Below are 16560 nucleotides of genomic sequence, written 5' to 3'. Positions count from 1 at the left end.
GGGTCAGGCACCCGAACCAAAAATGGGTGCCTTTTTTATAAAATCGGGTACCCGTTTCCAAGAAGTTTCATTTTGCGGATTTGACTTCCGCAGAATTGCCACCCAACTTTGTGTGTTCACCCAACACATTAATTTTAGTTTTCCTTTAAACATATAGCATAAGTAGAAAATGAATCAAATTATCAATGTATGGTCATTAACAATTAATGACATTAACCATTGCTTTAACTTATCCTACCCAACTAATTCTTAACCAGAAACTAGAAGAAGAAATTCCCCATAATGATCAGTAGAAAATGACCTATAATGCCATTTTATATGAATCAAGGAATCTAACTGTCAGCCAATAATCAACCAAAAAGGAAATTACCTGGTAAGTTGCAACAAAAATTTCCATAGGCTTAGGGTAAAACTTCCCATTGGCTTAGGGTAAAACTTCCCATTAATATTACAAGTACCTAGAGATTCTATCCATGTAAGCTTTCTATGCTTTGTCTTTCTCTGATAGAACTACTTGAACACCTCTACGCATCTTACCTGCATTAAGTAGCAAAGGTCAAAATGTTAAACTGGTTCAGAAATTGGCAAATTTAAAATGTATACTATATACAAAATGGACATACCATTTCAGGTGGCAGGTTAAGATCAAATGATTTGTAACTTGACCAAAATCCAGTTGTCAAAACTGTCACAGTCAAGTCTATGCCAGGATGTGCTTGAGAATTTTCATTAAGATAATCATCAAAATGCCCTTGGTTATCCTTTGCTAATGTTAAATCTGTGACCTACACACAAGCGCACAAATTTTTACACAATTTACAATTAGATTAAATTCATTGATAAGAATCAAAGTGAGTTTTTTATTTATGTATGATGCAACATACCATTCCCTCCATTTTAGAAGTAAACTGACCACCACACTGTTGCTTCAGCTTTGTCAATATGCTTCTTTCATGATCATCATTTTCAGTTTTATCAAACAAAAGTCTCTGTGCAAGCTTCTTCCTACAATTTCGACAAATATTAATTATATATCACAACACATAACAAGAAAAAGTCCTAAATTTTAAAATAGCATTATATGGATGAAGATTGGCATTCATGTCATGAATTCCAGATGTCTAAATTTGTCATTCATGTCATGAATTCCAAATGTGTAAAGTTGACATTCGTCATGCTTTATGGCCTTTGGCAGTGCTGGGTTAATCTATACTCGATAATTCCAAACAATAGTCATTTACAATTTTTTAAAGCAATTAAAACTAGACTAGTACAAAAAGAGATTGAACCATATATTAAGAATATGGAGTATGTAACCTGGACATACCAAAATAGAAAATGTATCATATTCTAATAAACAGAACTCTACCATTATAAACATTGGATTATATTGTTTGAAGTAATAAAGGTGAACCAACTAAATAATGGGCTAATAAAACATGCTTTATTGCTTGTGAGAAGCATTAAAAACTTTATTAATGGTATGTTAGCCTACACACCTAGATTCTGGGTCAGTTCAACCATGGAGATTCCTAGGGTCCTATCAAATGGGTCATACTAGACAACCCTTCTATCCTACAAACCTCAATGGGTGGTCCACATTGACTGTCCAAGCAACTACCTCCTTAGGGAAGCGACATAGCAGATGCCTATGTACCAACTTTTGGTGCCTTCTACATTAAAGAAACCTATTTTGAAGATATTGCCTTGTACCAAGAAAACTTTTAGATAGAAAACTGCCTATCAATTGAGTCAATCATTTCTTTTCAATTTGTATAATATGTTCTATTGAAACACACACTAATTACCTCTTTTGGCTATTATAATTAGATGCCTCAGTCTTCCAATTGTGACCTTGATGGCAACCCCCTCTATTCTTTTTTGGGCCACAAACATAAGTGTTCAAGATGTCAATCAAGCAGTTTAGCACTTTCTGAGGAATTTTAGGGATGATCCTTCAGACCTTGAGGGGAAATACATGAGGCTCATGGAACAGGTTCAAATTTGTCCCTGTTGGCTTGTTATGGTTACCATCTAGTCTCATTTAAAATTATTGGTTGAGCACATTTTCTTTTGTATTCACTTCATTTAGTTGATTTCTTGTTTAGACAATGGAAGTCGAAGTTGATTTGCTCAATATTGATGCAATGAACATCTTCGAATATGATGAAGAAGTTTATGGCAAGAATGTCAGATATCCTCTTGAAGTTCTCGCCATTTTTGACATTGTATTGATGGATGTAGCTATTCACCGCAAGCCTTTGTGGGAGAAGCACATACAGGTGACTGAATTGTATTTTTGGAAAAATATGTTTTGTCAATTAGTATATTTTCATTTAATGACTTTTTTGTTTTAGATTTTGTTTATTTATGCACATAAATATGCCTCAGACTTACATACAACTACCATTACATTCAGGCAAGAATATTCAATCTTAGAGATACAGTTAACATGCAAGATCTAAATCCATCAGGTAGGCAATGCTTTTTAAAGTTACGTCTTCATTGTTCAATGCTATTTGAAAAATTTAATAAGGGGGTTTTGTTGTCTTTGAAATCTAGATATTGGGAAGATGGTTTCAGTCAAAGGAATGATAATTCAGTGCAACTCAATTATACCAAAAATCAAAGAAGCATTCTTTAGGTGCCTTGTTTGTGGATATGGTCTAGCACCAGTACCTGTTGATAGAGGTAATTCGTTGGATTGCAATTGAACTCTTAATATAATAGTTAGTTGTGTCTTCATTGTATGTTATGTTTGTTTCTCAATTCTATTTTGCATAAACTATGGTGGAGAATCTACGACTTTAAACAGATTCATGCTTATGAAAGTGATCTCAGAAGTTTTTTAATTCCAAGATTTTGCAAATAAGATCTTACTCCTTATTGTGACACGACCATTGTTGATATGCTCTATGTTACCTTAGTTGGAACTAATAGGACACTGTACATGAGGTTCTTCTCACATTGAGATGTTTACTTGATGAAAGCTATGTATGAGAGGGCACAGTTTTTTAGTGTGAAAAAATCCTTGTATGAGAACTTTCACACCAAATTTTATTCTCGTATTCCATGAGAATCTTCTACCAAATTTTGTCAAATGTATTTCATATTTTAAAAAAAAATCTTAGATCTTTGCTTCATTATGTACAATGGTACTTGCTATCTAATAGTGTTTTTTTCTGGATTTGTATTCACATCCTATTTTATGCTTCAAATTCTCAGGTCAGATTGATGAAACTACACATTGTGCAAGGCCAAAATGTGCTGCTCTGAATTCTTTGACATTGATGCATAACAGATGCAAGTAGGAACTTGTTGATTTTAGTTTATGCATGATTTGAAGCTGCATTTTCAAGACTCTGAAGAGAACTATATCCTTTTACTTTGTGGTTAGGTTTGCTGATAAGCAGATTTTAAGGCTACAAGAAATGCCTGATGCCATTCCAGAGGGGGAAATCCTGCACATTGTTAGCTTGCTAATGCACGTCAAACTTGTTGATGCGGCCAAACCTAGTGATCAAATCGAGGTGTGTCTGACATTACATGATATATGAATTCTACACTCATTTTTATTGCCAAGTGTTAGCATTTGAAGGTTGACATTGGTTTTTTTTTGTAGGTTACTAGGATTTTCAGAGCTATGATAGTTAAAGTGGGACCAAACCAAAGGATTGTGAAATCTCTATTTAAAGCAAAGCTCTCAAGCCTATCTTAGTCCATTTAAGTTGGAAATGAGGACCTTAATGTTGTATTCTATGATTTCTAGTTCTAATTTGTAAATCATTTGCTAGTGCAGACCTACATTGATTGCCTTCATCTAAAAAAGGCAAACAAGACAAGATTATGATCCGAAGATCCAATGGAATGTGATACCAATAGTGATAGTTTTGCCTCTTCTCAAGAGGGTGATATGTCACTAGCTGATTATGAAGCTAAGGTATAAACTCATACTTTTTACCTTTTGTATATAAAATGAATTTTTCGAGCTCTAAAATTGAATTTTGACTACCAATTTCCAAATTGAGAAGTTGAAAGAACTATCTCACATGCCTGATATCTATGAGAGGCTAACTAGGTTCTTAGCTTTGAGTATTTGGGAGCTAGAAGATGTAAAGAAAGGGCTCTTGTGCCAGGTATCTTTCTTTGCATTCATGTTTGATTAATTGGTAATTTTTTGCATGTTCTTTGAACCATATGTTAACCATTATGCTTCTTAAACAACTTTTTCAAGGGAACTGCAGTAAAACTAGCTTCAGGCGCTACTTTTCATGGTGATATCAACATCCTGCTTGTTGGGGATCTAGGTACGAGTAAGTCTCAACTACTTTAGTATGTGCATAAGTTGGCTCCTCGAGGCATTTATAAAAGTGGTTGTGGAAGCTCTGTGGTTGGTTTGATTGCTTATGTATCAAAGGATCCTGAAACTAGTGAAACAGTAAGTTATTAACTCAATTTATTGATCATTGAGCTCTTTGGGCTGCTTGCTCCCCCACTACTACCTACCACTTTATTCTATATAAGCTTCTTATTTCTTTGAACTCAACAGGTTCTAGAAAGTGGAGCATTGGTAATGAGTGATAGGGGTGTTTGCTGCATAGACGAGTTTGACAAGATGTCAGCCAATGCTCATAGCATGTTACTATAGACACCTAAATATAATTACATCACAAGTTAATCATATTTAGTCATCTCCTAAGACATTATTGATTAAATATTTACTATTTAATTAATTAATAGTCATCCCCTAGTTAATTAATTAATTTAATTAACTATAGTCCAATTGATAAAATCAAATGATCACCCAAAATCAATTTATCAATTAAATCCCTATTCCCCTATTAAATTGAATAAATCATTAAATCTATTCAATTTAATTCCATACTCCCCATTTTATTAAATAAATCATTTAATAAAATATCTAAATCCAAAAGCCTTCCTAAACCCTATCCTAACCCCTAATCCACCCCATCCACCCGTACTAACTAAGCTTAGCCACTAAATCACCCACCCTCGTCAATACCATCCACTTGCACATCTCTAACATCCCTAATCTAATCCTAATGCAAGCCTAACCCATCCCCTAATAATTTGCACATTCCTAAGCAAGTTTAAGACTTTCCTAAACCAAGCCAAACTCTCCCCTCAAAATATCCCAACCACCAAGCCATAAATGACTCTTACAAGCCCATTTATTGCTCTTACAAGCCATTATGAGGTCTTTATGAGCTTTGAGCCTCCTTTGTTGACCCCTCAACCCCTCTTGTGCTAACCAATGACCCTATGACATGTGTCACTCCCTGATTAGCTATAAGGAAGCACAATCTATGTGCTCTCCTCTCATTCAATTTAAGCCCTCCATAAGCTTTCTCCTTTCCTTCCATCCTAACCATCAATCCCCTAAGACATCTCCTAAGACATTATTGATTAAATATTTACTATTTAATTAATTAATAGTCATCCCCTAGTTAATTAATTTATTTAATTAATTATAGTCTAGTTGATAAAATGAAATGATCACCCAAAATCAATTTATCAATTAAATCTCTATTCCCCTATTAAATTGAATAAATCATTAAATCTATTCAATTTAATTCCATACTCCCCATTTTATTAAATAAATCATTTAATAAAATATCTAAATCCAAAAGCCTTCATAAACCCTATCCTAACCCCTAATCCACCCCATCCACCCATACTAACTAAGCTTAGCCACTAACTCACCCACCCTCATCAATACCATCCACTTGCACATCTCTAACATCCCTAATCTAATCCTAACCAAAGCCTAACCCATCCCCTAATCATTTGCACATTCCTAAGAAAGCTTAAGATTTTCCTAAACCAAGCCAAAGTCTCCCCTCAAAATATCTCAACCACCAAGTCATAAATGCTCTTAGAAGCCATAAATAACTCTTATAAGCCCATTTATTGCTCTTACAAGCCATTATGAGGGTCTTTGTGAGCTTTGAGCCTCCTTTGTTGACCCCTCAACCCCTCTTTCTCTAACCAATGACCCTGTGACATGTGTCACTCTCTGATTGGCTATAAGGAAGCACAATCTATGTGCTCTCCTCTCATTCAATCTAAGCCCTCCATAAGCTTTCTCCTTTCCTTCCATCCTAGCCATCGATCCCTCAAGCTCTTTGCCTATTTAAGGAATCCCCTCCCAATCCATTTTAAGGACAATCCATCAAGTAAAGTTATAATGCCATTTTGAGAGCAAGTTTTACATCTACATCCATTATCCACATCCAAAATCCAAGAATCTCCATTGAAGAAAATTTGAGCACCAATCTTGAGCATACATCCCTAAAGCACAAACCTTAATTAGACATAGCGAATCAACAAAGACCCATTCCTATTGGGAGAGTCTTTCAATGGCTCATATTCCCAATTAGGAACCCTCTTTTGTCTATCTTGAAGGTTATGTTTGTTCTTAGTTTGTAGAAGCTTTATTTAAATTTGATTTCTCCTAAAATGCTAATAACTCACATATATAGTTACATGTGGTGTGATTTTTCTCTGAGCTCTTCAAATTATGTGCTTTTACTGGTTTCTTGACTTCGTAATCTATGTTGTTGGTTGACTTGTATATCAATGTCTGGTCATTCCTTTGAATTAGGTTATGGAACAACAAACAGTGTCAATTGCAAAGGCTGGGATCATAGCATCTCTGAATGCAAGAACATTTTGTTTAGCTTGTTCCAATCCTAGTGGTTCACGCTACAACCCTAGATTGTCAGTGATTGACAATATCCAGCTTCCTTCAACATTGCTTTCCAAGTAGAGTATGTTTGGTTTTAGAATTCAAGCTGGAGAATTTATTTGTTATCACTCAAGTGTAAAAGAATCACAAAAAATGCATGCAGGTTTGATTTGATCTACCTAGTGCTTGATAAAGCTAATGAACAAACGAACAGGCGCCTTGCAAGGCATCTTGTTGCATTACATTATGATGAGTCAGAGGTAAGTTCTAATTTGGTCAATACTATGTAGTAATTAATGGGGGGGTCCAATGACCTGATATTTTTTATGTGAACTACATTATGATTCTAGGACCAAACGCTGGATGCATTCGACCTCCAGACTCTCACTTCGTATATCACTTATGCAAGACAACATATACATCCTAAGATATCTGATGAGGTAGCAAAAGATCTGATTCGTGGTTATGTTGAAATGTGTAGGAAGGGAAACTTCCTTGGTAGTAGCAAGAAGGTTAGCTCAATATATTCTCAAATTCAATTTCTGTATAGTATGCTTACAAGTTACACACGTGAAAAAAGTAACAATATATCTCATACTTCTACTAAAGAATGCATCTAGATGTAGGGAAATTCTCATGTTATGTTAACTTGTTCTCTTGAATGAATTGTATAGGTTATTAGAATGACTCCACACCAAATTGAAAGCTTAATAAGAATAAATGAAGCCCTCGCCCGCATTAGATTCTTTGAGTGGGTAAGAAAATCCTATGTAGACAAAAGTGGGTTACATTCCTAAATATTTTAAAGCTAGATTGAGGCAGTAAAAAGATATCTTACATTCCAATTCTGCAGGTTGAAAGGTGTGATGTGGCAGAATCATTCTGGCTTCTTGAAGTTGCACTTCAACAATCTGCCACCAATCATTCAACTGGTAACCATTGTGCATCTTTGGCAATGAGGATTGTTAGTTCATTTAGTTGTATATTGAATGCATTATCATCACAAAATTAGTTAGCTCTAAAAGAACTACGTTAATTGGAAGCCACTGAATGCATTTGAGTGTCATGGTTATAGGGACCATTGACATGGATCTCATAAACATGCGAGTCTTAGCCAGTGAAAGAATGAAAAGAGCCAATCGTATTTCATCTCTGAGGATTCTTATCATGGAAAGGATGCAAGTAGGGGGACCATCAACCCATATTGTTGAGGTAACATTATTTATACTACCTTAAATAGTGTTGAGAAAATTGTTGGTATGGCACCTAACTAGATATGAATGAATGCAATCATAGTTGATGGAGGAAATGCACAAATAGGGATCCAAGGAAGTCAGCCTAAATGATGTAAGTAATTCTTTTTTGTGGGTAAATTTCAAGCTATTTCTAGCTTCATTTTCTTGGGGGAAATGAATACATTATGAGTTATGTTGTTCAATTTCAGATTCGTAATGCAATTGGAAACCTTGTGAGTGAGGGGTTTGTTACAATTCATGAGGACAATATGAAGAGGACTTGAATGAGTTTTGAGGATGATATGACCCCTATAATAATTAGTAATGAAGTATCTAATAAGACTATGGTCAGTGTGTTGTGGAAAATTGTTTTAATATGCCCTGAGCTTCATGCTCTATAGTACATCGATGGGTACTTTCTCATGTAAAAAAATCCAAAAAATTGAAGGAACCCAAAGCCTAGGTGTACTATCTATGAAAAAGACAACCACTGAGGTAATGATGGATATCTTATAATTCTTGCTCAGATAAGAGGATGATAATTATAAATTATGAGAATCATTGGTGTTTTGTTCTATGAAGTTTTGGAGTGAGGAAAAAGTAATTGCAATTATAAAGGTATTTTTTTTCAACCAACGTAATGGAAAAGTTCATTTTAATGTTCACATTGGCGTTTGTCCTCTCTCTCTAGTTTCACATGGTTACCTAAATATAAAGAGAATTAAATATAAAAACAGAAATTTATTTTAATCTATATTTTAAATTAAATATAAAGAGGAAAAATTAGAATCCTATCTTGATGTAGTGATGATTCTACAGTGGTGAGTTCAACAATTGAGAATGCTGAATATCATCAGTAGCTTGTCTTCCATACACACCAATGATGCCAATCATGGTGCCATGAAGACTTGGTTTGCTATGAATAGCTACAAGGGAGAAACAACAAAAGTGCAGAATGTAGATGAATTTACTTGGCACAATCCATCATATGCTCTACTATGAAGCAACTACAAGATGTGCAAACACATAGCTATTAGCTATTTGTCTAGATATGATCATAAGAAGTTTTCAAGATGTAGAACATTGTTATTATAAATTTGAAGCACTTATAAGGAAAAGTGACCAAAAAAAAAAGACGGCGAAGAATCATTATCAAATTGGGAAGTCATTATTCAAAATTTATGAATCAATGGGAATCACAAAGTACAAGATATTATAGAGGTGAATTCAAAAGCTTTATAAGAGTCTAGCAATCATGACCATGATACATCGCAAGGATAATCTCTAATAAATGCTACCCATAGTCAGTTTCAAGCTAGAGAATTTAGGAAAGAATAGGGATTGTTTGAAATTACTCGGATGTAGTACTGATGCAAATTCCTTCTACAGTACTAATACAAATTTAATTTATTCAAATATATATCTACTATTTTAAATTTACAGACTGAGATTTATATGCAGTACAACTAAATGTTTCAACTAGTATACAACTAGCCCCACCGAGCTAAAGCAATTGACTGTCATGAATACATTGTTGATAAGAAAATATAATTATCATAGTACATAGTACACCTAGTTTTTATAACACTCAAATTTATGTTTGAGATTACAGATTTTGTACCTGAAATCTGAATTTTTTGATAGGAAAATCAATAAAAGCTAATTAACTAAGAGTCTGAGCTATAGAACCCACCATGACAGAAGGAATTTCTATTTATTTTTCTTCCTTCAATTGACTTTCATTGGACCAATCTCAGATTGCTCGAAACCATTTTGTCTCCTCCTGCAATCCAACAAAGAGTGTGTATCAAATCTACCAAATTTATAAATAATCAAGTCATCTACACAATCATGTTCATCTCATTTCAAGATCAAAAAATACATAGTTAAATGCAGTCGAATCATGGTGTCATTACAAACAAAAATGCATGTTAAAGGAGATTGTAGTCCAAATTTCAATCAAGGGTCAAGATAACTAATTTCCTTAGATTTCCATATTGGAAAAGATAATCCAAGTTTTGGGGCTAGATATCATTAGTGTCGAGTTTGTGCAAATTGACCAAATGGATAATGGTTAGATTTTTCTACATGGAACTTAAAGACATTATTTGAGGGTTTGATGAAAAAGATTTTTTTTTGAGCATGCAGATTGATGTATCTTTGAATGGGATGTAGGAGCTCAGTGACAAACTATTTTCCAAAGTACAAGAGGAATGAGTTAGTTTTAATTGCCTTAAATTTTCTACGTGTTGAGTTTCTCCTCAATATAGAAGTTGTTGTGAAGGTCCTCCAAGAATGAATAAGGAATGAAATTGAAGAAGTATAAGAATCTCCAAGGTAAGTTTATAAATTTTCTATTGAATTTTAATATATCAGAATGTGCAAAGTAAAGTTCTACAACAAAGATTTATGCATAGAGTTGTTGTCCAGATTTGACAGTAAGATAAAGATAGGATTATGGTTATGATAAACCCATCTAATGATAATACAAGGAAAATTTGGGATGTGTTCGATCATTAATAGGCTTGAGTTTTCAGAATTGTGCATAGAAGCTAGCATGTGGGAAGTCTCCAATTTTGACAACTTGATAGTACTAATTTCATTCAACTTCTTTGACAACATTTTTGAGCAACTGTTTTAATTGTATTTTTAAAATTTATAGTTCAGAGTTTAGGTATTCAAATTATTTAAATAATCTTAAGTATAGAATTATAAAGAGTCTTAAGCAATTCAAAATGATATTTTTTACTTCTAAAAATCTCTACTGTATTTACTTACCATTGTTCATTTTTGGCAGATTACCTACTTAAGTTTTCACTATGATGCATGAATAAGTAGACATTTGAAGCTTTAGTTTTTCCACATTTCAAGCCTTGTGAACTACTTTTGTATCATTTGCAGTAACAAGAAAATCTCTACTTTCATTTGTTTCCTTTGGGGTATCCAATGGAGGTGAATTGTGTAAACTGATTTCAGTTGCCACTTGCAATAAACTTTCCTCACTCATTTCATCCATGGAAAACTAGATCTCACTCCCATCTGCTACAACTGAATCAACTTCAATTGGAATAGCTAACATTGGATGATCTCTCGAGTGAGGCTGTGGAAGCCTGTCTGAATCCATCACCTCATAGTAGGCTTCACATAGATCAAAATCTGAGCAAACATTACAATGCTAATGCCACCTAAGAATGAGAATAGTTGAGCAACCATCATAGCAATACTGAACAGATGAAGTATTGGTATCTTCTTCAATAATCCCCTGGCCACTGCCTCTAGTGGCAACACTTGTGTCTGAAGGAACTGGCAAAGATCTGTTATTCTCTGTCACATCGTCTGTTGCCAACATTGTCTTCTTTGGGAAAGGAACCTAAAGCAACCTGGAAGACATGGCCAAGCTAGAAGAGAACAAAAAATAAATAATTTTAGGCATTTGCGAATGCAATTATCCCAAAAGAGTCAATTTTTCCTAAAGAAAATACAAACTATGCATATTTGAATATCAAAGCAAAAACCTGCAAGATGTTTGAACTGCCTCATAAGGAGAAAATAGAAGCCTTTTTAGTAATACAACAATAGGTGCAATAGTAGAGCATGTGAGCATTCACTATTACTATCATCATCATCTTCTTTATCCATACTAGCGAGTTCACCATCGGATGTACCATCATCTTCATCTTCATCTATTGATGTGGCATCACACTCTATTGTGGCAGATTGAGCTCCTTGATTGATTGGATTAATTAGTGCATCTATGTTCTTTTTAGTAAGATTTGACTTCAACTTACAGATAACAGATCCACTGCTAGAACTAGTATTTGACCATGGTTTTTCTGTGGACTTTTCCAAAACATGTTTGTTAGCACCACATGCAACCAACACAGATATCAGGAAGCCAATAATAAACTTCAATCCTTCAAGTTGAATTTCGCAAGCAGATGGCTTGACCGTTATATTAATTGCACCCTTGACAACATGCTTTATGGTAGGCTTACCATTTTCTAGCTGAACTAAGAAATTGAAGTAGGCTTTCGCACTCAAAATATCAAATGACACAAATGCTTTCTCTAGACTGATAAGCATTGCATCCAAAAAATGATCAAGAAGCTCTCTAGATTTTAAATGAGACAATGGTAACAAAAGAGCATTTATGAAAGCAATTGCTGAGTCCCTTACTGAACTGGCAATTCCATGTGTTGATGCAATACCTAATGATGATATAATGGTATATCCTAACAACCTTTTCTCCAACCATCCATCCAAACAAGGAAAATCCATCAATAAAGATTTTTGTTGCAAATCCTGCTTTATGTTGAAATAACTAGGATCATTAGTCAAAAAGTTGACAAAAAACTGTAGCACCTTTACATTTATTGGTTCACTATGACATCCATCCAAAGAATCAACAAGAGCTAAAAGGTTTCCATGTTCTCCCAGAGAATTTCTTAACTTCAACTCGTTCAACATATTTGATTCCCCACCATGACCCAAATAATATTTAAGCACATCAAGCTTATTTGGATCCACCCTAAGACATTCCACTGTATCATCTGCATTTCTGATTACATTCTCTTGTATAGCTAAGTATATATCCTTCGAGTTCATTTCACTTACCAAACCTTCCATATGCTTGATTACAAACAGATCAGCATATATGTGCCTCTCTTCATTTTTGGGAATCAAATAATTTAGGAATGCCTCACATTTATCGTGTATACCCTCAAACCATCTGTCAAACTTCATGATCATTGTAACATTGATCAAAGCATTTAAAACTTTTGACTCCATGCCAGTCTTACGTAATGCATCCCTTGTCCTGAGAAATTCTTCAATGGTATCCAAAATACCTTCCACCAAAAGGATAGCTGATACTAATACCTCACTCCCTGGGTGACCGTGTGATGGGAAACCATGCAATAAAGTTCTTAGGAAAAATTTATTGAAATTCCTTGCATTTTCTTGATTCACAAGTCTTGCCAAACTTGACATTGTTATATATATAGATTTAATCAGTTCAAACCTAGCTCCAAGCTTCTCCAGGAGTGCTTCCTCCTTTGACTTATCCAATCTTGATTTAAGGAGTAAATTTATAGAAAATTGTGTATCATTTTTACACTATTTACCATCAAGAAAAATAAGTGCAGCATCTTGTACTACCTCAACATACATGCTTAAAATGGATGTTAAAATGTTCAACACCAAACTTGTTTGACCTTCCTCCAGTATATGAGAAATAAACTGCTCAGATAGTGTGAGAAATGCAGTATCCTTATATGTTTGTTCTATCCAAGGCATATCATCCGTTGAAACATCTCGCCTCCCCAAGGACACTTTCCACAAGCCTAATTCAAGTAATGATATGACTAGAGATAGCCATGCTCCATGCCTCAAAAAAACCCAACCCTTCTTATTCAAATTACCCTGTTTATGCACCATCTAATGAGTAGAAAGTGCTTCCAAAAGGAAACTTTTTAGCTATGATAGCTCTCCACAATGTGCCAAATTTATGTTATTGTGCTAAATTCTGCTAAAATGTATGAAGCATTAAGTTCCCAGCAACTTGCCCTCAGGTTCAGCTTTCCAAGGTAGAACACTGACTACCTCAAATCAAACATCACATAAAGACCTCCAGCCAAGAATAAAACAGTACCTTTCTAGTATAAGCTCCTCCACTTGGGAAGGTTTCTTACCCTGCCAAGCTTCCAAAATGCATGAAATCATAGAATATAGATCAGGCCAATCCAAACCCAAATCTTTAAGTACATTGTATTCTATGATACTCGAATTAAAAATCCCACTGACATCAATAAGTTGAAAGAGAGATCATCCATTCCTTGCTCTCCTGAGATCCCCTCATTCAAATTTATAACATTTTGTACTACATGGTAAACCCATGATTCTAGTCCAAGATGTCCCACACCCTTGAATAGATGAAGATCTTCTCCTTGTGAACCCTACCTCAACTTATTCCTCATTTGCAACATCAACCAAGATGGAAAGGTAGTGAAATAATGAATCATGTGCCGAATGACTAGCATTAGTCTGGAAACTAACAAAGATGAACAAGCCAATTGTGTATTGTTAAATTCTGTTGTAGGACTACTCACATTGCTTCAAGCCAAAAATGTAATCTTTGCCATCTTAGTTTTTTCACATGCACTTGATAATTGATATACCATGAGTAGAATTTCCAAGTGAAATAGATATGGCAAGCTTGTAGAGACTTCTCATACATTCAGGCATCTTATATGTAACCTTTTACTTTCTCCACAATAAAATCAACATAACCCTTACAGATTTTCAGTCTTAGTGGATCCTCACTGAAACTAGACCTTTTAGATGCCTTGATAGTAAATCGTAGTAGAGAGTAAACATTGGATTAGTTTTAGAGAACTTCTCATCAGCTACTACATATTGTTGTAGGTTATTTGCAAGAGGTTGCATGCTATTGTTAATTAATGTAGCCTAGCATGTTTTGTCAATAAGAATCTAGTAGTTTTAGTGTGGTAAGTTCTTTATAATTTTTTTTTTTGTAGAACTAGCCACTGGTTGCATTCGTTAGAGAATTTACACAATATTATTAGTCTATGGAATTAAAATTTAAATATAAAGGGAAAGACATGGTTCCTAAAGGAATTTTTGATTAATCAATATGAGTGATCACTCCTAGGGGATGGAGAGGACTCTCCACAAGGGACAAATTGCATAGGTAACCAACTACTCTCTAGTAAAAGGCATGCCTACTAGGTAAGCTTCATTTGTCATAATAACATTCATATAATATTGGATAGCCATAATGTGTTATTTAGTAATTTGTCTCTAGGATTACTATTGGATAGGGTATTTTAATGCACCATAGAGTTGGAAATAGGTTCTAAGCTTGTCATGAATGCCCTTTACTACCATCCACAGATGTATAGAGAAGAAAAAGAAAATATTACAAAGAAATTGCTGGAGATGGATCACATCAAGCCAAGTTCTAGCTCTTTTGAATCATATGTGGTGCTTCTAAAGAGAAATGATGGTATGTGAGATGTGCATAGACCACAGAACCTTGAGCAGGAAAATCATCAAGAATAGGTATTTGTCTACCATCAAGAATAGGTATCTGTCTCTCACGATGAATGGCTTATCAATGAGTTGCATGGAGCAATCTATTTTTTAAAGATTGATTTCAAGTTAGGATATCGTTAAATCCATGTGTGCAATGAGGATGTGCACAAGACAACATTCAAATTCTATTTTGGGTACTACGAGTTTTGGTGACTGGCTTATGGTTGATAAATGCTCTAATGAATTTCTTGTCATGTACCCATTTCCAATCAATAATCAAGTAAGTTTTTTTTTTTTTTTAATGATATATTGATTTACACATAACATATAAATAGCATCTAAATCATTTAAATATAGCTCTTGGAATAGTAGAGCAATAGGATATTTTTAAAGAACTGGGCTAGTGCTAGGTTGGGGTTATAAATTTTCTCTACTTGTGCATTGTAATTAGTGCTCAAATTTTTTAGGTGGATCAATAAAAAATCCAAACCATTTTGGATTGGCCTCTTACTAATTGAATTGACATGGCTAATGGGATTGTTTGGCCTTTATAGTTAATGTAGGAGGTTTGTTAGGATTTTACTCTCAACCAAAAACTCCCATAACTAATATGATTACAAAGTGAAAATTCTCATGGGAGTGACATTTCCCAAGAGGTCTTCAAGAAGCTCAAAGAGGTAATGAATTCATTATCATGCATAATGAGAAAGAAAAAGAGACAAAAACTAGTGCTTCCCTAATAAAAAAGTGTTTATAGAGAAAGAAGAAGAGAGAAAACCCAAGATTTGGTGTTGCTCTTGAGAATGGCGATGTTAACTTCAAAGGCTTCAGATAAAACAACTCCTCTTCTTAACTGATAACTCTTTGTGTGTGATATATTCTTACCTACTGCCAATGAACATGACATTGTAAGAAGACTCTGAACAAAGATAATATTTTAGGAATATCACCATGTGTTTCTACACATTTTTCCAATTGATGATGTAATAATGCCTACAATACTTCACCATATAATACTTACCCATAAGGGCAAATAGGACAGTGCAAAGAGAGCTACTGGATTGCTGCATGTAATTTGCCAAAAAGAACAAACCTACTGAATCCACTTCATTTTTGAGTTTCAACATATGAATATTATATCTTGTATCAAAATTTATATGGACTATAACTATTTAATTACTTGTAAATTTGGATGTTGTTTGTGAAAAGAGGATTTAATATAATACATAATTTTTGAACTAATTCCATGTTTCCCATAAATTCTGTCCTGCACATAATAACAATTTTTAAAGACAGTAATAAGGAGGTCCTAAAGCTACCTATGAGGGTTTAACAGACATTGTATAGAGAGGGATTAACAACAAAGACTGTATTAAGAGGGATTGGACTTAAAAATAGAAAAAAGAAGCATTTATATCTCTAAATTATCAGAGGATTGAACAAAGCCCATATAATTTTGGAGCTTCCGAGACCAAGTTCTAAACATATAAAAGACTAGGAATGTTAGCCAATCCATCTAAGCATATGGGTATTAAGGGTCAAGATATGTGTAGCGGCAGTCAT

The 16560-nt window shown here is 34.3% G+C and overlaps 1 pseudogene; it reads left to right on the top strand.

The window, feature by feature from the left end:
* The first annotated feature begins 1963 nt into the window (after window positions 1-1963).
* Window positions 1964-8228, top strand: LOC149535890 (DNA replication licensing factor MCM4-like; annotated as a pseudogene).
* Window positions 8229-16560: the final 8332 nt, after the last annotated feature.

The sequence above is a fragment of the Cupressus sempervirens genome, chromosome 10 (assembly GCF_028749045.1).
Source record: "Cupressus sempervirens isolate cs-2001-9-10 chromosome 10, ASM2874904v1, whole genome shotgun sequence".
NCBI lineage: Eukaryota > Viridiplantae > Streptophyta > Pinopsida > Cupressales > Cupressaceae > Cupressus > Cupressus sempervirens.
The sequence above is the reverse complement of the archived record's forward strand: the minus strand, read 5'-3'. Positions and strand labels throughout refer to the sequence as shown.